Source organism: Lithobates pipiens, unplaced genomic scaffold, assembly GCF_037356315.1.
Source record: "Lithobates pipiens isolate NorthernLeopardFrog02 unplaced genomic scaffold, aLitPip1_a1.2 Scaffold_28, whole genome shotgun sequence".
Classification (NCBI taxonomy): domain Eukaryota; kingdom Metazoa; phylum Chordata; class Amphibia; order Anura; family Ranidae; genus Lithobates; species Lithobates pipiens.
This window is the reverse complement of record NW_027507789.1, coordinates 173,673,984-173,700,188: the sequence shown is the minus strand read 5'-3', so window position 1 is coordinate 173,700,188 and position 26,205 is coordinate 173,673,984. Positions and strand designations below refer to the sequence as shown.

Sequence of the window (26,205 nt, the reverse complement as noted above, 5' to 3'; positions counted from 1 at the left end):
CAGGAAGTGGGTAGGATGAAGCTGGGCATCATTTAGTTTTTTTTTTTTTTAAGTATTTATATTGATTTTCAAAAACAAGAAACAAGAACAACACTTAAACATAAATTGGTCTTATATGGTGTCAATGTGATCCTTGCAGGAGTCACGCTATTACATTTTCATTCATAGACATCTGGCATGGTATACATATTCTGTCAGTGGTTACAACAGCACTATCCGCTGGGTCACGGGGTGGTGCAATGCCCAGATATACATGGTATGGTAACATATCGTAGATACAATGGGTACACTTGGCACCCGCTTGGGAGCTATTTCATGATTGGGATCAGCTAAGGGGCCTCTGAAGCAGTGGAGGGATCTGCCAACCAATTAGACCAGGTTTTGTTGTATTTGTTGGGGCAGCCTCTGTTGTCATATGCAGAGGCGGCTCTAGGCTTTGTGAGACCTTAGGAAAAACTTAGACATGAGGCCCTACTCACGCCCATAATGGGAAAAATAATTCAAGCGATAAAAAATAACGGCGTCAGAGCCCTGCCGACTTCCCTCCTCTGCTCTCCAGCTGACTGCTGTGGGGGGGGATCTTCAGGATGGAGGCTGGGAAAAGGGCCTGGTAAATGACATTTACCAGCCCTTACCTTTTCTAAAAGAACACAGTGCATGATTGGAACTGATCGCTCACTTTGTTCATTCATAGAATACTATGCTTTAGTTTATGAATTAACAGGAGCCTCTGTCTCCTGTTCATTCATCTACAGTGCAGCTGACGCTATAGAGAAAGGAACTGGGGAACGTGTTTCCTCATTTCCTTTCTCTTTCTCAAAAGTGAGACTTCAGGGGCCCGTTTAGAACCCTGATATCTCACCAAAGATACCAAAAACTCTCACCAAAAAACGTAAAAATAAATAAATAAAAAGATTGTAAAAAAAAAAAAATATATATATAACTGTGAAGAATATATAAAAAAATAAAATAAAAATAAATAAAATCGGGACTAAAATTTTGAATCAAACTAAATAGCCATGCCCAATAGGTAACATACTTTATCCACGCTCACTGTTTTTCTGTATGCTATAGGTCACCATCTCCCTAGTAGGGGCCCTACTGTACAATGGTGGTAAATTGGAGTAGGAGAGGAAAGTGGAGGGTATGACGGTGGGTAATACGTACATGAGGGGGCTGCGGATTGTATGGTGGGGGTAGTATGTACATGAGAGGGGTGCTGAGGGTATGGTGGGTAGTATGTACATGAGAGGGGTGCGGAGTGTATGGAGGTGGGAGGTATGTACATGAGAGGGGTGCGGAGTGTATGGTTGGTAGTATGTACATGAGAGGGGTGCTGCGTGTATGGCGGGGGGTAGTATGTACATGAGAAAGGTGCAGAGTGTATGGTGGGGGTAGTATGATATGAGAGGGGAGCGGAGTGTATGGTGGGTAGAATGTACATGAGAGAGGTGCAGAGTGTATGGTGGGGGGTAGTATGACATGAGAGAGGTGCAGAGTGTATGGTGGGGGGTAGTATGACATGAGAGGGGTGCGGAGTGTATGGTGGGGGGTAGTATGACAGAGGGGTGTGGAGTGTATGGTGGGGAGTAGTATGACATGAGAGGGGTGCGTAGTGTATGGTGGGGAGTAGTATGACATGAGAGGGGTGCGGAGTGTATGGTGGGGAGTAGTATGACATGAGAGGGGTGCGGAGTGTATGGTGGGGGGTAGTATGACATGAGAGGGGTGCGGAGTGTATGGTGGGGGGTAGTATGACATGAGAGGGGTGCGGAGTGTATGGTGGGGGGTAGTATGATATGAGAGGGGTGCGGAGTGTATGGTGGGGGGTAGTATGACATGAGGGGTGCGGAGTGTATGGTGGGGGGTAATATGACATGAGAGGGGTTTGGAGTGTATGGTGGGGAGTAGTATGACATGAGAGGGGTGCGGAGCGTATGGTGGGGGGTAGTATGACATGATAGGGGTGTGGAGTGTATGGTGGGGGGTAGTATGACATGAGTTGGGGTGTGGAGTGTATGGTGGGGGGTAGTATTGCATGAGAGGGGTGTGGAGTGTATGGGGGGGAGTAGTATGACATGAGAGGGGTGCGGAGTGTATGGTGGGGGGTAGTATGACATGAGAGGGGTGCGGAGTGTATGGTGGGGGGTAGTATGACATGAGGGGTGCAGAGTGTATGGTGGGGGGTAGTATGACATGAGAGGGGTTTGGAGTGTATGGTGGGGAGTAGTATGACATGAGAGGGGTGCGGAGTGTATGGTGGGGGGTAGTATGACATGATAGGGGTGCGGAGTGTATGGTGGGGGGTAGTATGACATGATAGGGGTGCGGAGTGTATGGTGGGGGGTAGTATGACATGAGAGGGGTGTGGAGTGTATGGTGGGGGGGGTAGTATGACATGATAGGGGTGTGGAGTGTATGGTGGGGGGTAGTATGACATGAGAGGGGTGTGGAGTGTATGGTGGGTCGTAGTATGACATGTGGGGGTAGTATATGATAGGGGTGTGGAGTGTATGGTGGGTAGTATGACATGATAGGGGTGTGGAGTGTATGGTGGGTAGTATGACATGAGAGGGGTGTGGAGTGTATGGTGGGGAGTAGTATGACATGAGAGGGGTGCGTAGTGTATGGTGGGGAGTAGTATGTAGATGAGAGGGGTGCGTAGTGTATGGTGGGGGGTAGTATGTAGATGAGAGGTGTGCATAGTGTATGGTGGGGGGTAGTATGTAGATGAGAGGGGTGCGTAGTGTATGGTGGGGGGTAGTATGTAGATGAGAGGGGCGCGTAGTGTATGGTGGGGGGTAGTATGTAGATGAGAGGGGTTCATAGTGTATGGTGGGGGGTAGTATGTAGATGAGAGGGGTGCGTACTGTATGGTGGGGGTAGTATGTAGATGAGAGGGGTGCGTAGTGTATGGTGGGGGGTAGTATGTAGATGAGGGGTGCGTAGTGTATGGTGGGGGTAGTATGTAGATGAGAGGGGTGCGTAGTGTATGGTGGGGGGTAGTATGTAGATGAGAGGGGTGCGTAGTGTATGGTGGGGGGTAGTATGTAGATGAGAGGGGTGCGTAGTGTATGGTGGGGGGTAGTATGTAGATGAGAGGGGTGCGTACTGTATGGTGGGGGTAGTATGTAGATGAGAGGGGTGCGTAGTGTATGGTGGGGGGTAGTATGTAGATGAGAGGGGTGCGTAGTGTATGGTGGGGAGTAGTATGTAGATGAGAGGGGTGCGTAGTGTATGGTGGGGAGTAGTATGACATGAGAGGGGTGCGTAGTGTATGGTGGGGGGTAGTATGTAGATGAGAGGGGTGCGTAGTGTATGGTGGGGGTAGTATGTAGATGAGAGGGGTGCGTAGTGTATGGTGGGGAGTAGTATGACATGAGAGGGGTGCATAGTGTATGGTGGGGGGTAGTATGTAGATGAGAGGGGTGCGTAGTGTATGGTGGGGGGTAGTATGTAGATGAGAGGGGTGCGTAGTGTATGGTGGGGGGTAGTATGTAGATGAGAGGGGTGCATAGTGTATGGTGGGGGTAGTATGTAGATGAGAGGGGTGCGTAGTGTATGGTGGGGGGTAGTATGTAGATGAGAGGGGTGCGTAGTGTATGGTGGGGGGTAGTATGTAGATGAGAGGGGTGCATAATGTATGGTGGGGGGGAATTATGACATGAGAGGGGTGTGTAGTGTATGGTGGGGGGTAGTATGTAGATGAGAGGGGTGCGTAGTGTATGGTGGGGGGTAGTATGTAGATGAGAGGGGTGCATAGTGTATGGTGGGGGTAGTATGTAGATGAGGGGTGCGTAGTGTATGGTGAGGGGTAGTATGTAGATGAGAGGGGTGCGTAGTGTATGGTGGGGGGTAGTATGTAGATGAGAGGGGTGCGTAGTATATGGTGGGGGGTAGTATGTAGATGAGAGGGGTGCATAGTGTATGGTGGGGGTAGTATGTAGATGAGAGGGGTGCGTAGTGTATGGTGGGGGGTAGTATGTAGATGAGAGGGGTGCGTAGTGTATGGTGGGGGGTAGTATGTAGATGAGAGGGGTGCGTAGTGTATGGTGGGGGGTAGTATGTAAATGAGAGGGGTGCGTAGTGTATGGTGGGGGGGAAGTATGACATGAGAGGGGTGTGTAGTGTATGGTGGGGGGTAGTATGTAGATGAGAGGGGTGCGTAGTGTATGGTGGGGGTTAGTATGTAGATGAGAGGGGTGCGTATTGTATGGTGGGTAGTATCACATGAGAGGAGTGCGTAGTGTATGGTGGGGAGTAGTATGACACGAGAGGGGTGCATAGTGTATGGTAGGGGGTAGTATATAGATGAGAGGAGTGCGTAGTGTATGGTGGGGAGTAGTATGACACGAGAGGGGTGCGTAGTGTATGGTGGGGGGTAGTATGTAGATGAGAGGGGTGCGTAGTGTATGGTGGGGGGTAGTATGTAGATGAGAGGGGTGCGTAGTGTATGGTGGGGAGTAGTATGTAGATGAGAGGGGTGCGTAGTGTATGGTGGGGAGTAGTATGACATGAGAGGGGTGCGTAGTGTATGGTGGGGGGTAGTATGTAGATGAGAGGGGTGCGTAGTGTATGGTGGGGGTAGTATGTAGATGAGAGGGGTGCGTAGTGTATGGTGGGGAGTAGTATGACATGAGAGGGGTGCATAGTGTATGGTGGGGGGTAGTATGTAGATGAGAGGGGTGCGTAGTGTATGGTGGGGGGTAGTATGTAGATGAGAGGGGTGCGTAGTGTATGGTGGGGGGTAGTATGTAGATGAGAGGGGTGCATAGTGTATGGTGGGGGTAGTATGTAGATGAGAGGGGTGCGTAGTGTATGGTGGGGGGTAGTATGTAGATGAGAGGGGTGCGTAGTGTATGGTGGGGGGTAGTATGTAGATGAGAGGGGTGCATAATGTATGGTGGGGGGGGAATTATGACATGAGAGGGGTGTGTAGTGTATGGTGGGGGGTAGTATGTAGATGAGAGGGGTGCGTAGTGTATGATGGGGGGTAGTATGTAGATGAGAGGGGTGCGTAGTGTATGGTGGGGGGTAGTATGTAGATGAGAGGGGTGCGTAGTGTATGGTGGGGGGGAAGTATGACATGAGAGGGGTGTGTAGTGTATGGTGGGGGGTAGTATGTAGATGAGAGGGGTGCGTAGTGTATGGTGGGGGTTAGTATGTAGATGAGAGGGGTGCGTATTGTATGGTGGGTAGTATCACATGAGAGGAGTGCGTAGTGTATGGTGGGGAGTAGTATGACACGAGAGGGGTGCATAGTGTATGGTAGGGGGTAGTATATAGATGAGAGGAGTGCGTAGTGTATGGTGGGGAGTAGTATGACACGAGAGGGGTGCGTAGTGTATGGTGGGGGGTAGTATGTAGATGAGAGGGGTGCATAGTGTATGGTAGGGGGTAGTATATAGATGAGAGGGGTGCGTAGTGTATGGTGGGGGGTAGTATGTAGATGAGAGGGGTGCGTAGTGTATGGTAGGGGGTAGTATATAGATGAGAGGGGTGCGTAGTGTATGGTGGGGGGTAGTATCAAATATACCACTAATGCATTAGTGACTAGTGGCAGTTAATTAACCCCTTTGTGCTGCATTAGTGGCAACAGTATCAGTGTTTATGAACCCTTTCATGCTGCACCATATAGGGGTTAATTAACACTGATACTGTTGCCACTAATGCAGCACAAAGGGGTTAACTGCCACTGGTCACTAATGCATAGTAATGCATTAACCCCCTCCATGCTGCAATTACAAATAGCATCTGCAAACTTACTTGCACTGTTGCAGGGGGCTTCACTGGCTCCTCGCAGCTCTGTGCAGCAGCAGTCTCCTCTGCCTTTTCATCCCGCCTCCCCGCCTGTGAATGATATCACGTCAGGCGGGACTAGGAAGCTCCTGTCGGGCGGAGATTACTCCGCCTGACAGGGAAGTGAATGCGTTCGTTGGACGGGCCCATAGCATACTCGCACCGCTCTGCTGCAGATTTAACACAGTGCAGCGGCGGCCGGCAGGTGTCACGGCTGTCTGCAGCGATGCAGAGCAAGCCCCATTTTTTACGAGGCCCCCCTTCCCTGTCCGCCCCTACATCCTGGCGGGTTCAGCGGTGGCCGGCAGCTCCGCCTCCTTTACAATTCGTCTGCAGCAGCGCTGTATACAGTAAAGACGGTGACGCTTTACAATCCCGGCCCGCTAACCCTGCCAGCTTGGGGACACTGACCGGGGACATTCCTCCCATTCTTCCACACGCACATCAGGCAAATTAGGTGGTCGCGAGGCCCCTGGGAGTGCGGGGGCCTTAGGCAACCGCCTTATTTGCCTAATTAGAGAGCCGCCTCTGGTCATATGTGTCCTTATACAGAGGAAGGCTATTGTTAGCTAAAGAGGAAGTAAATCCTGATGAGTTTACTTCCTATTTCATTCCCTGCAAAGGTAAAGCATAATGGACTACTACGCATCACATAGTAGTCCGTTATGTGTCACTTACCTGACACAGGAGCCAGCGATGTCACCGCTGTCCCCTTTAGTCCGCCGCATCCATCTTCTCGGTGGGTCTCGCTGCTCCGCCGCTGTCATTCGGCGAAGCCGCGATGACGTCACTCCCACGCATGTGCACTGGAGCCGCCACTCACGGCATATCGCCGTTGACCGCGGCGCGCTCAGTGCGCCTGCGTGCCACTGTCTACGGCGCATGCACCGTAGACAGCGGTGCCTGTCTTTCGGCAAATATCTCCTAAACCGTGTAGGTTTAGGAGATAATTCTTGGACCTACAGGTAAGCCTTAATCTAGGCTTACCTGTAGGTCAAAGTGTGTTATAAGGGTTTACAACCACTTTAATTGTTCACACAAGGAGAGAGGAGGGGGGGTTGGTTTACGCCAACTAAGGGCTATGGCTTTGCGGGCATAGAACAGGAGCAGTCCCACCAGTGTGCGTCCTGCCACCATAGGCATTAGTTGTTCTACCAGGCCTAAAATACAGATAGACATTGATGGTTGTAGTGGCACAGAGGTGATAAATTCTAATATCTCCTTCCAATAGTCGACAATTGCCGGACAGGTCAAGAAGATATGTGTGAAGTCTCCAGGGGTCCCACCACACCTCCAACATCCAGGAGGGGAGTCGGGGTTCATTTTGTGTAGTCTGAGGGTGAAATATGCCCGGTGGGCTAAGCTGGGCATCATTTAACTAGACGATGTGTGACACTGGACCATGCAGCAATAGAAGGGGGACAGCATCAGAAATACGTATTCTAGCTTTCTAGACACTTTTTTTTATATATTCTCAGATGAAAGGTAGTATATTTTAATATATACACACCACTATGCAAATGTTTTAGGGAGGTGTGAAAAAATGCTATAAATCAAGAATGCTTTAAAAAAAAAAAATGTATATATATATATATATAAGTGTTAATAGTTTCTTTTTATCAAATAACAAAATGGAACGTAAATGAGCAGAAGAGGAGTCTAAATCAAATCCCTAGTTGGTGTGACCATCTTTTGTCTTCAAAATAGCATCAGTTCTTTTAAGCCCCATACACACTATCAGTTTTTCTGCTGAGTTTTTCCTTCAGATTTACCAAAACCATGTAGTGCAAGGGCCTGTCTGATTGCATACAAATTGAAACTCTTAAGGTTTGACCTCATATTATATGGATTTGGTAAATCTGAAGGAAACAATCAGCAGAGAAACTGATAGTGTGTATGGGGTTCTAGATACACTTGAACAGTTTTTGAAGAAACTTGGCAGGTTGGTTGTTATAAACATCTTGGGGAACCTACCACAGATCTTCTGTGGATGTAGGCTGCCCAGACAGACGTGATGATGTTGATATCAGGGCTCTGTGGGAGCCATAACATAAGGGAGGTGTGTTATTGGCCACAAATGTATCCTTTAGCAGGACAATGACACCAAATGTACAGCCAATGTAATTAAAGCGGTTCTTCACCCTAAAGGGGAAGTTCCGCTAATCTTATCCCTCCCCCCCTCCGGTGCCACAACCGCCACCTTTCAGGGGGGAGGGGGGTGCAGTTACCTGGATAATCCAGGTAACTGCACCCACTTCCGGCCAGACCGCCGCAGACCCCCGCAGACGCTCCGTCCCCCCCCCCCCCCCCCCCGTTGTGTTCTGGGAAACACACAGTTCCCAGAGACACAGCGGGGGACCATAAGAGACGCGCAGCGCGACTCGCGCATGCGCAGTAGGGAACCGGGCAGTGAAGCCGTCATGCTTCACTTCCCGATTCCCTGACAGAGAATGGCAGCGGTGGCAGCAGCGAGACGAGCGATCGCTCGTCATCTGCCGCCGACATCGCTGGAACCTGGGACAGGTAAGTGTGATTTTATTAAAAGTCAGCAGCTGCAATATTAGTAGCTGCTGGCTTTTAATATTTTTTTTTAGGTGCAGCTCCTCTTTAAAAACTATCTTCAGTGTAAATAAAAACAGGGAGTCCTGGAAGTGATTGTTTGGCCCCAAATGAGCCCTGGTCTCAACATCTTTGAGTCTATCTGAGAGTACATGAAAAGACAGAAGGATTTTAGGCAGCCTACATCCACAAAAGATCTGTGGTTAGTTCTCCAAGGTGCTTGGACAGTGACGGCCCATGCATTAGGGGTGCAGGGGCTCTGCCCCCCCCCCCCATTCCAATTGATGGATTTTAATTTAAGCACGTGATTAGAGCCAGAGGCTCTAATAGCTTCAAAAAAGGGTGGGCTCGGGGCACAGAGCACTGTGCCCTGAGCCCACCCATTGAATGAATATTTTCTATTTTCACACTGATTCTCCTATCAGGAAGTGGGTATGAGACCCTTTTTATGATTGGCCGAAAGGAGAATCGCTCCGAGGAGGAGGGAGGAGGAGGAAAGAGACGTAAGCCACCATGATGCCTGCAGAGGAGGGCAGGGAAAGCTGCCCATGATGCCTGCGGTGGAGAGCAGGGGAAAGGGAAACTGCCCATGATGCCTGTAGAGGAGAGCAGGGGAAGGGGAAGCGATCCATGATGCCTGTGATGCCTACGGAGGAGAGCAGGAGAAGGGGAAGCTGCCCGTGATGCCTTCGGAGAAGAGCAGGGGAAGGGGAAGCGACCCGTCATGCTGATGAGGAGAGCAGGGGAAGGGGAAACCACCACCCATCGCCCAGGTGAAGCTCTGCCCACCATAGATGGGGTAAGTGCTTAGGTGCTACTGATGACCCAACCGACCAGACCGATCCCCCCCCCCCCCAAACAAATTTTTTACCACGAGCCGCACTGTATTTGAAACAACCTACTTGCCAATTGCCTTCAAAAACCACATGCAAGTGTACCTAGAAGAATTGATGCTATATTTTAAGGCAAAGGGTCATACCAAATATTGATCTGATTTGGATTTCTCTTGTTCATTTACTTTCCATTTTGTTCATTGATAAAAAAAATAACCTATGAACACTTCTATTTCCGAGAGAAGTAATTTTTTCCACACCTGCCTAAAACGTCTGCACAGTATTGTGTGTGTGTGTGTGTGTGTGTGTGTGTGTGTGTGTGTGTGTGTGTATATATATATATATTACATTGTGTAATAAAATTGAATGACACAGGGAGAAAGTATTGAACGTATGAAGAAAGTGAGATGCAAAAAAACATGAAAAGCCAAGACACCAGGTGAAATCGATCAGTAATTACTAATTAAAAGCAATCCTGCCCCTTGTCAGTGAAAATTAATATCAGCTGGTTCAGTCTCAACTGATGGCCCATAAGGTGTCTCATTACAAGGTGTCACACAAGAAACATCTCATGATGGATAAAAGCAGAGAGATCTCTCAAGACCTTTGAAACCTTACGGTAGCAAAACATACTGCTGGCATTGGTTACAGAAGGATTTCTAAACTTCTGAATGTTCCAGTGAGCACTGTCAGGGCCATAATCCGTAAGTGGAAAGAACATCATTTCACCATAAACCGGGCACGACAAGGTGCTCCTTACAAAATTTCTGACAGAGAAGTGAAAAAAATTATCCGAAGAGTTGTCCAAGAGCCAAGGACCACTTGTAGAGAGCTTCAGAAATGACCCAGGAATTAGTAGGTACAATTGTTTCAAAGAAATTAAGTAATGCACCCAACCACCACGGCCTTTATGCACGCTCACCACGCAAGACTTCATTGCTGAAGAAAGAATATGTTGAAGCGCGTTTAAAGTTTGCTCCACAACATTTAGACAGGCCTGTGAAATACTGGGAGAATATAGCCTGGTCAGATGAGACCAAAATTGAACTCTTTGGATGCCAATATACACACCATGTTTGGAGGTCAAATGGCACTGCAAATGGCACCCAAAAACACCCCCATACCAACACTAAAGTTTAACGGTGGGAACATCATGGTGTGGGGCTGTTTTCCAGATTACGGTACTAGCAAACTTCATATCATTGAAGGAAGGATGAATGGAAAAATGTGCCAAGACATTCTTGATAAAAAATATGCTGCTATCTACCAGGATGATGAAGATGGAACAAGAGTGGACATTTCAGCCAACACAAAACCAAGGAAACTCTCAATTGGTTTCAATGAAAGAAAATAAAGCTGCTAGAATGGCCCAGCCAATCACCTGACTTGAATCCAATAGAAACTCTATGGACAGAACTAAAGTTTAGAGTTCATAGAAGAGGCCCACGGAACCCTCAAGATTTGAAGACTGTGTGGAAGAATGGGCCAAAATCACAACTGAGCAATGCATGAGACTAGTTTCTCCATACAGGAGGCATCTTGAAGCTGTCATTACCAACAAAGGATTTTGTACCAAGTATTAAAGACATTTCAGTTAGCGTGGTCAAAACTTTTTCCCTGTGTCGTTCCATTTTATTACACGTAATAACATTTCTGAACTTATTTGTTTTGGTTTCTTTGTATGGATTGCATGGGTTGTACCAACATGTGGTGAAAATGTCATGTCAATAGCTCCTTTAGAAATATGCTTACCTAGAATAATGGTGACATGTTCAATACTTATTTTACCCGCTGTTTAATTAGAGCTACCCTTTAAAAGCCAGTTCACCCAAAGTATCTCCATCTCTAGCTTGTATATGGTTATTTACTATTCATATTAGGGATGCACCAATACCATTTTTTTTTTTACAACGAGTATGAGTACCGACAATTTTTTTTAGCACTCGACGAGACCAATTACCGATACCTACTGCAACTGTTTTGTTTACACTTCAGTTGTCAGCAATGGTACAAAGCATTGAAAAGTTATTTACAAATTAAATACATTTTTTGGGGTTTTTTTTGTACTTTTTGCAATGTGAAACGTGTTAATATATTTTAAAGGTGTAAAAATATCAAACAAAGCAAAAAAAAGTTTTAATTATTAGTTTAGAAAATAGAAGTGAACAAAAAAAAATCAGCAGGAAAATAATTAAATTGAGGAGAATAAGGAATTAAGGCTGATTAGAGTAAATTAAGGGGAAATCCCGCTGTCAGCTGAAAAAACGGAGCCTGAAAGCAACAGTAGCCAATACAAATGTTTAGTATTGGCACCGATACAGGTATCAGTGCCAATACTAATAAAACCCTAATTTAGATGTAATTATGACCTTAAGCTAAGACTCGCTATGTAAGTGCCTTTCATTTTAAATCGAACATCCTGACACCATCTCCTTTCTTTCACTGCATATGCCTGGTTAATCTTTTTTACATTCTGTGAATTTTGCTTGAAAAACCCTTGCTATGTTTCTCTCGCCAAAATAAAATTTTAGCACAACTTTAGGCAGTAATAAAAATCACAAAGTAAAGTTTTTACTTTTGCAAGAGGAGATTGCGCAGTTAACAGCTACTGTAGTTACCAGATAAAATTCAGTCATTTAGAATGATAGAATGATAGAATGATAAAGGAAACTTGTCTCTCTTTTACCGTGCTTAACCACTTACAGACCGGACCATTTTGCTGGTCAAAGACCAGACCACTTTTTGCGATTCAGCACTGCGTCGCTTTAACTGACAATTGCGCGGTCGTGCGACATGGCTCCCAAACAAAATTGACGTTCTTTTTTTCCCCACAAATAGAGCTTTCTTTTGGTGGTATTTGATCACCTCTGTGGTTTTTATTTTTTGCGCTATAAACAAAAATAGAGCGACAATTTAAAAAAAAAACGCATTATTTTTTACTTTATGTTATAATAAATATCCCCCAAAAATATATAAAAAAACATTTTTTTCCCTCAGTTTAGGCTGATACGTATTCCTCTATATATTTTTGGTTAAAAAAATCGCAATAAGCGATTATTGATTGGTTTGCGCAAAAGTTATAGCGTTTACAAAATAAGGGATAGTTTTATGGCATTTTTATAAAAAAAATTTTTTACTAGTAATGGCGGCGATCAGCGATTTTTATTGTGACTGCGACATTATGGTGGACACACCGGACATTTTTCACACATTTTTGGGACCATTGTCATTTATACCGCAATCACTGCTATATAAATGCAGTGATTCCTGTGTAAACGACACTGGCAGTGAAGGGGTTAACCAGTGGGTGGCAGTGTAGGGGTTAAGTGTTCCTAGGGGTGTGTTACTAACTGTTGAGGGCTGGGTTTTAATTTAGTGAACACTGATCTCTGCTCCATTTACATGGAGCAGAGATCAGCATCACTAGTTGCTAGGCATTTCTTCATTCGGCCGCTCCGTGAGACAATCACGGGTATGCCCGCGGCGATCGAGTCCGCGGGTCCCGCGACCAGACTCACAGGGGTCCTGACCAGCGCGGGAGCCCATTTGCCTGCCCGTATCATTCTGCCGACGTACATCGACGTGCGCTGGTCGGCAACTGGTTAAAGTATAACTAAAGGCATTTTTTTTTTCAGTTTTGGATAGAGTGGGGAGGGATTAGAAAGCTTGTCAGTCTTTATTGCTGTCTGTGGCCCCATTAGATTCACCCTCTCTATTTCTCCTGTTTACTATTATCCTTGAAAGCGAAACTAAAAAAAAATCCCAAATTTTGGGTTGTCCCCAGAAATGTAATAGACCGGCAAAATTCCAGTGGGGACACTAGTTCTGGTGACCTGGAGGTCCCCAAGGAATCCCCTTAATTTGCAGGGTCTTCCTCTCACTTCCTGTTTGGCCAGGGGACAGGAAATTAAGGTAAATCTCCACAATGGGACCCAGATGGTGACAAAAAATCTCACAGTGGTTATTACTCTCCCTTAGGCCGCGTACACACGGGCGGACTGTTCGCCCAACTTTGTCCGCTGAACAGTGTTTCAGCGGACAGTCCGCTCGTGTGTGGGCTTCAGCGGACTGTTTCAGCGGACAGTCTGACGAACAAAGTTTTTCGGAATTTCCGTAAGACTGTCCGCCCAAGCTCGTGTGTAGGCTCGTTCGACAGACTAAGTTTTGCGTATGCTCAGAAAGGATTTACACTGCGAAGGTTGCATTGCAGTGTATTGGACGTCGAATTTCTCGTCCCGTCGTACGTGCCGTTCACGTCATCGCGCACGCTTTCAGCGGACTGTCTGCTCATCGTGTGTGGTCAAGTCCGTTCATGCAAATTTTGAGCGGACTGTTTGTCGGATTGTCTGACGAACTAAGTTGGGTGAACAGTCCGCCCGTGTGTACGCGGCCTTACTCTATCAAAAATAAAACAAAGTGTTGCCTATAGTTCTACGTTAATATGACTAATCCAAACTGGTTTAACAAAACTATTAGGAGCCATGCCTTTAGGAGTTTTCTTTTCATCAAAATTAGTTTCTAATTTGCTTTGGTTTGATAAATATACATACCACCCAATTTCCTGAGAAAGTAAGGCAGACACTTAGAGCACAAAGTATGTAGGCAAAGGACACACCCCTGCCACACCCCCAGTTATCTAGGCCATTGAGAAATAATATGTTAAAAAATAATTGGCTAAATCCACTTTTTGTTTCTCAACCACTACTAACTTCAAAAATAATCATTTAGGAATGTAAAGGTTGGATGAAGAGTTCAAACTTGACACAAACTATTAGGAACAACATTACTCATCTGTTCCTACAATGTCACTCCCTCACTGGCAGAAACGCTTCAGCAAAGGAGCAGCAATGGAATGATATCTCAATTTTCTCTGTTAGTAATCATGTTGGTAGGATCACGAGTGTAACATGGGTCCTAATCATGCAGAGCACAGTGGAGTTAAAAAAAAATGTTTTTTATTTGATTTTAGTGACTTAAATGTTTTCTTTAGTCTGGTATTTAAGGTCACTAGTACCTCCTCAGTCAGGTGGTAACACTTAACCACAGTGAACATATGGAAATAAAATAATCAGAAAATGCTGGAATCAAAGTGTAGGGATCGGCTGCTCTTGACTGTCTGTATTTATAAATAGCTGTTCTTTGTTATTTACCACAGAGTTAGTTGGTTTTCAACTGATACTTCCTGTTACTGTTAGCTGGGTCAGAATGTCACAGTACTACTTACAGTGAGCCCACAGGCGAGCAGGTGACACGGAATCTCCCAGGGCGTGGAATCTAAGTACCAGCCGGTATTCTGCCAGGGACCCCCCCCCCCCCACAAGGGTTTGGGCTTAGCTGCGTACTGACCCCAAGTCATGACTCCCAGATTCACCCTGCTCACTAGGGAAGTACCGGAAGACACTGTTAGACAAGGATGGATGGATGGATGGATGGATGAAGCAAAGGAGAGCCGGCTAGTGAGCCAAGGTCAGGGCAGGCTGCAGACAACGTAATCAGAACAAGTCGGGTAAAGGTGAGACACAGATCAGCTCCGCAGCTGATCGGTGACACAGAATACCCGATTGGAGGGCTGTGATATATAAAAGGGGAATTTCCAGGAAGCAGACACAATACTGAGCCACATGAACTTACACATACAGGAGCTGCTGTTGCTGCTGTATTTCACCCATATCAGAAACAGAGACTGTTGGGCAAATATTCCTAAATTCTAACAGATTAACTGCAGATTCCTATAGCTTCTTCAGTGTGTATCTGAATCTTTGTTTAGCCAGGTGCTGGCCTACAGAAACATGGAGAAGGAGACCAGTGGTGGCTGGTGGTGTATTTTTTGGGGGTAAACGTAAATCCATCTTCCACCACCTCCCCCCCTGGCGGTCGGTCAATCGGTCTCTGCACTTACCCCATCAAGATCACAGGCTTCCTCTGGGTGGCTTCTTCTGCTTCCTCGGCTTAACGGCTTCCCCTGCATCTCTTCCCTCCTCCTCCTAGGCAGCCAAAAGGATTGCCTCTCCTTTCAGATGATGGGTCTCAGGACCTGCTTCCTGAATGGCTGGGAGGAGAATCAGGAAGACAATAGCGAATATTAATTCGCTATTGTCACACAAGTGGGTGTGCTTGGGGCTCAGTGCACTTTTTTGAAGCCTATTAGAGCCTCTGTGCTTCTAAAAAAAACAAAAAAAACAAATTGGAATCCATGCATCCGGCGCCCCGCATGTAGATTAGGGGGCCGGACGAATGGAGGGGGGGTGGTACCTCTGCGCCCTGCATTACAGACCACCACTGTTTATTACCCCTGGAATAGGCCAGCATCAGGACTTCAAAAAACTCTAATGCCGGCGACCGAGCGCCAAGATGGACGCTTGAGCTGAGAGCTCCGTTCGGCCACCGGAGAGAACGACTTATAACGACTCCATTGGTGACATATTTCCACATAAACCTATCTATAACGCAGGGTAGACACCTTCGCTTCTACTGAAGATGCCAAAAAATAGAAAAAGTCAGCAAACGCCGCGGAAACTTCCGAACCTTTTCAAGGCGCACGGAATCTCACAAAATGGCGCCGGTTCGTGCGTGACTGAAACTCAAGAGCAGGCCTCGCAACAATCTCACCTCCGAACGACTTCCCTCAGCGACTCCTCCTCGGGAACGAATAGCCCCACGACTAGAAGCCCAGCCAAACAAAGGCAACGGATATCTTCTCCTGAGGTAAACCGACCGAACATGGAGGTAAGCGGATCCGCTCCCATAGGCCACGCTATACATCCACCGGCATCCGACCTGATTGCGGCCTACCCCACATCCGATCGACCGGTCTCAGATACGGTCCTTAAGGAGATGCTTATGTCACTCAAAGCCTCCATACAAGCTGACCTCACTGTAGAAATTACTAATTGCCATAGAGAAGTATTAGCACTAGGCAATAGAGTGGACCAAATGGAACGTAACATGGGGGAATGCACAACTTCTTTCAATACTTTAGTAGAGGCCCACAAATCCCATGATGAAGAAATAACATGGCTAAAGAGTAAAGTAGCTGACCTTGAGGACCGCTCTAGGAGATGCAATATTAAAATTAGAGGTATTCCTGAAGCCATACCTCCAAACCAGTTACTGCAGTATGTACACACGCTATTTTCCACCATTATCCCCACATTATCTCCTCAGGAACTGACCATTGACAGGATTCACAGAATCCCCAAGCCAGCATTTCTACCTGAAGGTACCCCTCGGGATGTTTTGCTCAAGATGCATTACTATCATATCAAGGAGCAAATTATGACTGCGTTTCGTTCTCGAGGCAACAACATTTCTCAATATGCTGAATTGATCCTCCTCCCTGACTTATCAAGACATACTCTGCAATTGCGCCGAAACTTAGCAACCATTACTAAGGCCTTACGCAACCACAATATACCACATAAATGGCGTTACCCAGCGAAATTGTCCATCTCACATGATGGTACCACGCACACAGTTACTACTTTAGCTGAAGGTATCGCACTCCTGCGTCAATGGGGCATACTTCCACAACAAAACCCTCTGGAACCGCCTGCAACACAGCTACGCCCTATTCCGGATGAGTGGCAAGTAGTTTCACACAGAAGAGCCCCCAAAAATGTCACTGATGGTAGTAAATAATCATACAACGTTGACAAATATGTTCTCTCCCTGGGCACAAGGATTTCTTCATCTTTCCTTGTTCTTACCCCTGACATTTGTCATTTTTGCAGCTTTGTTTGCATATGGATCACTTATATGATTCTATTTTTATTGTTCTATGTGCTATTGTTTATTTTTGTGGTTACACCCTTTGTTCCATTAGTACTGGACCTGCACGTGATGGACTCTTCATCCCCTGTTCTACTACATCTCTAAATACCATAGCGGCATTTCTTCTGTCAATTTCCTGGAGATGACTCTAATAATTCTCGAAGGATTCTGTGAGTACGCTTACATATCTTTTTTTCTTACCTGAAAAATTACCATTACCTTTGTTTCCATTAATGCTAAAGGCCTCAACCACCCTGTGAAACGCTACTCGTTGTGGACAGAAGCTCAGAAACTAAAAGCGGATATTTTATGTGTACAGGAAACTCATTTTCAACAGGACAACCATCCTAAATGTACACATAAAAACTACCCACATATATTCCTGGCAAATAACCCGAATAAAAAAAGCGGAGGTGTCCTTCTTGCCATCCGTGACACGGTCTCTTTCCATCTCAAGAAATCCATCACAGCCGACAATGGTCGCTATATTATTCTTCAGTGTGATATTAATTCTAAACCGTACACCATTGTATCTATATATGCTCCAAACACCCGACAGATTAGGTTTTTAAATAGACTACTCCGTAAAATACAACCTATCCAATACGGTAGTCTCATTCTTTGTGGTGATTTTAACCTCATTGTCGACCCACAACTTGACACTTCTAATGCTAATCGCAACAACAACACCTGCTTAAATACGATCCTGCACTCTGAAAAACTGTACGACGTCTGGCGATGCACACATGGCAACGAGAAAGACTTTACCTTCTTCTCCCATGTACATGGGTCTTATTCCAGAATAGATTTTTTTTTGTTGGATCAATGGACCTTACAAAATGCTTCATCCTCTGAGATACATGATATTACGTGGTCTGACCATTCTGCTATATCACTTTCTATTCATGAGAAGGGTGTCTCTCCCTCTTCACCCATCTGGCGCTGCAGTGTTAGATTACTACAGGACCCCGATACCAAAGAACTGATCTCTCAAAACCTTAAAACATATTTCCAACAAAATGAACATTCAGTAGAGAGCCCCTTCACACTCTGGAACGCTCACAAAGCGTTTATTAGAGGCGTCCTTATCCAGCTAGGAGCTAGAGCTAAAAAAAAGTATACTGCAACCATAGACTCCATTACTTCTGATATCCACAATTTAGAAACCCTCAACAAAGCATCTCCCTCTCACCAGCGAACTACCCAAATAACCTCTCTTAGAGAAAAATTGAGAGATCACTTGGCCCAAAACTATGATTTCTACCTTAGACGCTTGAAGTTACGTACCTATGCCTGTGCGAATAGAGCCGGTAAATACCTTGCCAATAGAATTAGAGCAATACGCACCAAAACTAGGATTTCCCATCTGATACACCCTACATCCCTTCATAAAGTAATCAATCCTCAAGAAACTGCAAACCAATTTGCACAATATTATAGTGAGCTTTACAACCTTAACACTGATCCCCACACTCCTCAACCCACTGTTCCCAAAATACAACATTTTCTCAAAGATTTAGATCTCCCTAAACTCTCCGAATCACAGCTTGAATTGCTGAATTCACCATTCACAAACCATGAAATAACATCAGTCATTAATTCGCTCCCTCATGGGAAATCCCCAGGTCCTGATGGACTAAATAATGAATATTTTAAAACCTTTTCCACTATTCTTTCCACATATCTCCAAAAGATGTTCACACAGGCAGCACACTTAGCATCCTTTCCAAATGAAATGTTAAAAGCATACGTGACCACTATACCCAAACCTGGTAAAGATCCCACTACCCCTAGTAATTTTAGACCTATTTCTCTCCTGAACACAGATATAAAGATCTACGCCAAACTTATCGCCCTTAGACTATCAGAGTTTATGCCTTCTTTAATTAAAAGCGACCAGATGGGCTTCATCAGGGGGAGACAAACTTCTGATGCTACAAGACGAATTATTGACATTGTTCATTATGCTAATTTAACTAAAACTCCTTCTCTGCTGCTCTCCATAGACGCAGAGAAGGCGTTTGATAGGGTGGAGTGGTGTTATATGAAGGAAGTTCTACAAAAATTTGGCTTTCAAGGTTTTATCTCTAACGCAATGCTGGCTTTATATTCCAATCCATCCGCCCAAGTCTTAACAGCTGGAATGCTTTCTACACCATTCCCTATTTCTAATGGTACTCGTCAGGGGTGTCCATTATCTCCAACCATTTTTAACCTTATGATAGAGCCCCTGGCGGAGGCTATTAGATCCCAGGCCGATATTTCTGGACACATGTTAGGATCTAGTAACCATGTTATTAACCTGTTTGCCGATGACGTTGTACTGATGCTGACAAACCCGACCAGATCTCTCCCCTTAGTACATGAAACTTTAAAAAACTTTGGTGAGATTTCGTACTATAAAGTTAACTTCGCCAAATCATTGATTCTAGATTTAGGAATTGACAAACGTATCAAACTCCAACTTCAAACCACTCTTCCATATGTATGGAAAGAAGATGGCATACCCTACTTAGGTATAACAATTACTAATTCCATGAAAACTCTAGTCTCCCTCAATATTAAGTCATTGCTTCTAAAGATAGATGAAACACTCAAATGTATAGCCAAGACCGAACTTTCCTGGATGGGCAGACTGGCAGCATGTAAGATGTTAGTTCTCCCTCTCATATTGTATATGTTCAGATCCATACCTATACCTATCCCAACCCATTTCCTTAAAACCTTGTCTACTACTCTGTGGAAATTCATATGGAATGGTAAAAAAGCTCGCTGCTCTCCCAGCAACCTGATCCCGCATAACCGGGTAGGTGGAGTATCATTGATTGATGTTTCTGATTATTTATGGGCATCTAGACTGGACCAACTCCAACACTGGTTTAAAACTATAAATTCACCACCTTGGGTTGAGCTGGAAAGGCATATAGCCCCAATACCAGATTTAGTGGCATTACTCGCGAGTGATGTCTGGAAACCCTGGACTCTCCATTCCATGGCTCCTACCCTTATAGCCTCCCTACAAGCATGGAGGTTCTTCATACATAATACCCATAATTCTCTAAATGCTGTGGAATACAAATTTCCGCTTAGCCTACTCGAGCATAAAATCCCTATGCTGTCCCTAAAACAGTTCCCCAACTACGGTATACATACCATCCAAGACCTATTGTCTAATGGTACAGCTCTTTCCAGCACACAGATTATTGCTCAATACAATCTCCCCAATAAGTACCAGTCTACATGTATCCAAGTGGCAAATTTTCTAAAACGTAACCCTCCCCCTACTATAACAATGCCATCCAGTGCGTGGAACTTCTTAACTCGAGAACGCCCCACCAGGAAAGGCATTTCGCTTTTTTACTCCCTTCTACATGCTAAACAATCTTTTGTGAAAACAAAACCAATTGCTAAATGGGAGACAGATTTAGGGAAATCATTTACAGATGATCAGTGGACAACCACATTTCGAGAAATCCAAAAAGCATCCCGTTCTATTAATCATTGGGCTATGACTATTAGAATAATTAACAGGTGGCAATACACACCATGTAGACTGGCAACTTTTTATTTATCTGCCCAAAATACATGTTGGAGGAATTGTGGACAACTAGGACATCTATTGCACATGTTTTGGGAGTGTCCCAACTTGGTTAGTTACTGGAATCAAGTTTTTCAACTTATAACATCACTCACGGGTATTGTCACTCGCCCCAATCCATCCCTAGGAATTTTACATATGGGTATTGAACAATTTCCACATGATATGCGGATTGTTATTTCCAACATCCTTCTTTCTGCTAGAGCCATGATATTACAACATTGGAAAACTGCCATGACGATAAACATCTCTGACCTGATTAGAAGAGGGAACCAACACCACACTATAGAGCGTGCTCTTGCCATAAATGCATTGAAGTGTGATCTATTTGATAAGCGATGGAAAATTTGGACCAACAAATATAAGAATTCTGTGAACTAGATCTTAACCCTGATAATATATATCCTGTGTAGTAACCAGTATTTGCATTATTGTTTATGTAACCACCTACTTACCCGTTTTTTTTTTTTTTTTTTTTTCTCACCCTTTCTCTCCCTCTCCCCTCTTCCCTCCCTCTATTACATTGACTGTTAATTACAATTGTAAAAGTCAACATGTCCTGTACCACTCACCTTTGTATATCCTTTAAAAATTAATAAAAATTTATTGAAATAAAAAAAAAAAACTCTAATGCCCTGTACACACAGTCGTACTTTCTGACAGAAAATGTGCGATAGGATTGTGTTGTCGGAAAATCCGAATGTGTGTGGACTGCATCTGACTTTTTCCGTCGGAATTTCGAAAGCTGGATCTAAAATTTTCTGACAACAAAATTCGATTGTTTAAATTCCAATCATGTGCAGACAAAGTGGGGGGAGAATTATAGCCAAGAAAGCCTATGTTCTATGCAGAGCACTGACGATCTTGGGAATAGTGATGGCCGAACGGTTCGCCCGACGGTCGTTTCGTGGCAAATTTCGGCTGTTCGCGGTCCGCCCCATCGGCGGACTATTGCCGCCGTTCGCCCGGCGGACTTCCGTGTTTACTGTGTAAAAGAACTTTGACCCATGATGACACATCCATCATGGGGTACAGGGCAGCCAATTGAGACATTACAGCACATGGACACTTGGACATTCCCCCTAACTTATAAATACACCCGATCAGGCGGCCATTTTACATTCTTTCTTCTGTCACTATAGGGAGAGGTTGCTGTGTGGAGCAGGGAGAGATTGCAGTGACCCAAATCGCTAGCTATTTGGTACACAAAAGTTATTTTCAGGACTGGTATAGGTGTTAGGTGTAGTTCAGGATATAGGTTTGAGGCAGTGCTGTGCTAGTGATTGTTGCAGCAGCCTGAGTGTCTTTTGTCAGTTTAGAGAAAGGGACAGGACGGTGTGTGCTGCAGGGACAGTCAGTTTAGTCATTAGCTGTTACTATCAGGTCCACAAAAGTGCTATTCCAGTTATTGTTCCAGTAGCCTCTGTTTTGTCAGTTTATATAGGGATGGGCAGGAAGCTGTGTGTGAGGCAGTGAGGGTCAGTTTAATCAGTAGCTGTTACTATATTAGGTCCACAAAGGTTATTTTCAGGACTGGTATCAGTGGTATGGTAATAGGCTTGTACACGTATAATATTCTTTCTTCCAAATATAGAAAGAATATTATACTTGACTGCTGCCCTTCTGCTGCAGTCTGCTAATCAGTCACACACAACCTACTTGTTCCACAAAGGTCCTTATAAGGACTAGGGATGAGCTTCGTGTTCGAGTCGAACGTACGTTCGACTCGAACATTGGCTGTTCGGCGAATTCCGAAAGTTTTGGCCGTTCGCGTCAAAATTCGAGTGACGCGCGCGCGGACCACAATGCACTGCGTTGGCGCAGTGCATTGCTGCCCGATGATTGGCCAAGCATGCACTGTGACCCCGCATGCTTGGCCAATCGCAGCGCCGGCAGCGAGGAGAGCCATGATTGGCCACAGGCATTCTGCCTGTGGCCAATCATAGCTCAGGCTGTGTAGTGCACGCCCCACACTATATAAGGCCGCCTTTAAGGCGGCCTTCTGTAGTGTGTTACTTTGCATCTGAAGCAGTGGGTGTTCTTTGTACCTTCAACACAGTACACACCAATCGTTTTTGGCTGATTTCCTATCTTGCTGCTGTGTAGTGGTTGTTGTCTGTGCCCTGACTGCAGTATACACCACTATATTCACCTCACCTATATAGCTAGTGATCTAGCTTTAACCACTTAACAACTGCCCATTGCCGATTAACGGCTTCAGGGCGGTTGTTTAACTCAGAGAGGCCGTTAATTAACGGCCTCCCAGAATTCTGCTCTCGCGTGCCCCGAGGTGTGCGCACTCGAGAGCATCCGTGACCGCCAGGTCCATAGGACCCGGCGCATCACGGTAAACGGCCGCTCATAGCGGCCGTTTACCACGTGATTGCTCCGTCAAATGACGGAGTGATCACTTGGAAACAAACCGGCGTCATGTTATGACGCCTGTTCCTCCCTCCCCTTTCTGTACCGATCGGTACAGCGGAGGGGAAAGAGATCGGTGTCAGCAGCGATGTGGGCTGCATCTGCAGTGCCCACATCGCTGCTCACCGAATTTAACCCCTCAATTCCCTGCCAATACTCTGCAATACCAGTGCATACTCTGCAGTACCCTGCCATTACTCTGCAGTACCCCGCCATTACTCTGCAGTACCCCGCCATTACTCTGCAGTGCAGTACCCCGCCATTACTCTGCAGTGCAGTACCCTGCCATTACTCTGCAGTGCAGTACCCTGCCATTACTCTGCAGTACCCCGCCATTACTCTGCAGTAACCCCCATTACTCTGCAGTACCCCCCAATACTCTGCAGTACCCGCCATTACTCTGCAGTACCCCCAATACTCTGCAGTACCCTGCTATTACTCTGTAGTACCCCGCCAATACCCCGCCAATACTCTGTAATACCCTGCCATAAATTGCCATACCCAGCCATACTCAGAGATACCCAGCCATACTCGGTGATACCCTGAAATACCCAGCCATAGACGCCCCCCACCCCTCATCGCCCTCCGGTGCTTCTACCAACTCGCCAGTACGATCAAAGCCAGAATCTTTTTTTTATTTTTTATTTCAGGCTTCCCAGCCTAGAGGTGAGATGTGGGGTCATATTGACCCCCCAGATTTCACTGTAAAGAGGACCTGTCACCCCATATTCCTATTACAAGGGATGTTTACATTTCTTGTAATAGGAATAAAAGTGATCAAAAATATATTTTTGGGAAAAAAAATGTCAAACTAAAATAAATAAAGTAAAATGAACAATAAAAAAATAAAATAAAAATTAAAGCGCCCATGTCCCCATGTGCTCGCATGTGCCACACATGTGAGGTATCGCCGAGAATGTTAGAGCGAGAGCAATCATTCTAGTCCTAGACCTCCTCTGCAACTCAAAACATGTAACCAGTAAAAAAATATTTAAAGCGTCGCCTATGGGGATTTTTTAAGTAGCAACGTTTGGCGCCATTCCACGGGCATGTGCAATTTTGAAGAGTGACATGTTTGATATCTATTTACTCAGCATAACTTCATCTTTCACTTTATGCAAACATTGGGCTAACAAGTGGTTAATAATAGAGCTTGCAGTCAGTAGTGTTAGGAGTGCGTGCTGTCTGCGTGCTCTGTACCCAGTACATACCGCTATAATATAGGGCAGGCCCCTACTTTCAAACATCCAACTTACAAACATCTCCTACTTGCAAACGCAAGGAGACAGCAGCAAGTGAGATGAAAAAAGATGGACGACAAAACAAATTATACAGGGGTGATAACCCTTCCCTATGTTTTCCAAAAAGCTTAAAGATAGTTTTTTTGACTGGAGCTACACTTTAAAAATGTACCGGTTGAAAATGACAAACAGATTCAACTTAACACAACAAACCTACACAGTCCCTGTCTTGTTTGCACCGCCTGTATACTGCTGTTCTGAGTATATAGGGCCTGGGGGCCACACGCATTTCCTTTTTTTAATATGGGTACGGGGTTCCCCTTAATATGCGTACAAGACCCAAATAGGCTGGTAATGGGCAGGGAGGGCTACCCATGCCATGTTTCTCAATGATTTTCAACCATATTGCAGGAACCAGATATAACATTAAAACCGCAAGCAGTTTTAAATGGTGTTATTTCCGTTTAATGTAATTTTGTGCAGGGACTGTTCTAAACACGGGAAACACGTGGCACTTCACAGGCATACTACAGACACCCCGCAGGCACCATATTTAAAGGAATATTTCACTTTTTTTTTTTCACTTTAATCGTCATTAAAATCAGTGCTCCCGCCAAAACGGTAGTTTTTAAAACTTTTTTTTGCAGTGACCCATGTCCCCTGAGGCAGGAGGCAGGTCGCCAAACCCTTTTTAGGACACTATCTTGCATATTAGCCGTTAAAATGAGCACTTTCCAATTCGAACGTTCGAGTCCCATAGACTTCAATGGGGTTCTAACGTTCGTACCGAACGCGGGGGTCGTTCGCAAGTTCTGGTGCGAACCGAACCGGGGGGTGTTCGGCTCATCCCTAATAAGGACTGGTAACCTGGTGTAGGGTGCTATAGTACATAGATAGGGTTGAGTGAGGTACAGTCTGCTATTCTATAAGGACTGGTATAGGTCCACAATACATAGGGTTGAGGTGCACTACTGCTGACCGCTGCCCTATACTGCAGCAGTCCTTCATCGGTATAGGGACTGACGTACAGTCTGCTAATCAGTCACACACAACCTACTTGTTCCACAAAGGTCCTTATAAGGACTGGTAACCTGGTGTAGGGTGCTATAGTACATAGATAGGGTTGAGTGAGGTACAGTCTGCTATTCTATAAGGACTGGTATAGGTCCACAATACATAGGGTTGAGGTGCACTATTGCTGACCGCTGCCCTATACTGCAGCAGTTCTTCATCGGTATAGGGACTGAGAGTTTTGTCACAGGGTCATTTAAAAAATGACAGGTAGAGGAACAGGGAGGCCCTTCCACAGGGGTAGTAGGGGTAGGGCAGGAGCAACAGGCTTGAGCCAAAGTGGGAAGTTGCAGAAGGTGCGTTCAATTCATTTAAAGGATGCACCAGACTTGGTTGAGTGGCTCATTCAGCCTTACTCTTCTGCATCCTCCTCATCCTCTCGATCTGCACCCTCTTCTTCACTCTCTGCTATGTGCACCCCCAAAGACACTACCACCAACAACACCACCACCACCACATACCTTCTGCTTGAGTCACAGGAATTATTTTCCGATCCATATCAAGACATTTCTGATGCGCAGCCACTCTTGGTATTGGATCAGGAAGAGGAGGTAGCAACAACCGCTACTCAGCAGTCTGACGACAGTACCCAGATCAGCCCAAGGAGGAGATTGGTCCCCGGTGTTGCTGCCTACTCCGAGATCTCTACTTATAGCGGTGGGGAAGGTGACGTCGATGATGACGTGTCTAGTGATGTCACGTGAGTGCTCACAAGAGAGGAAGAGGAGGGGAGTTCAGAGGGAGATATGGACCAGCAGATAGGGAGGAGAAGCAGGAATAACTTACATTGCACAGGAGGGCCAAAGCAGACTGCAAATGTATCAGGAGCGAGTCATCGACCATGTACGGTCACATCTGGTGCTCCCAGGACACCGGCACATGGCTCCGCAGTGTGGGCTTTTTTTAACGTGTC

The 26,205-nt window shown here is 45.6% G+C and overlaps 1 protein-coding gene across 1 annotated transcript in view; it reads right to left on the bottom strand.

The window, feature by feature from the left end:
- Positions 1-26,205, bottom strand: part of LOC143935830 (vasoactive intestinal polypeptide receptor-like) — a 228,802-nt gene that overhangs the window by 19,046 nt on the left and 183,551 nt on the right. The window lies entirely within an intron of this gene.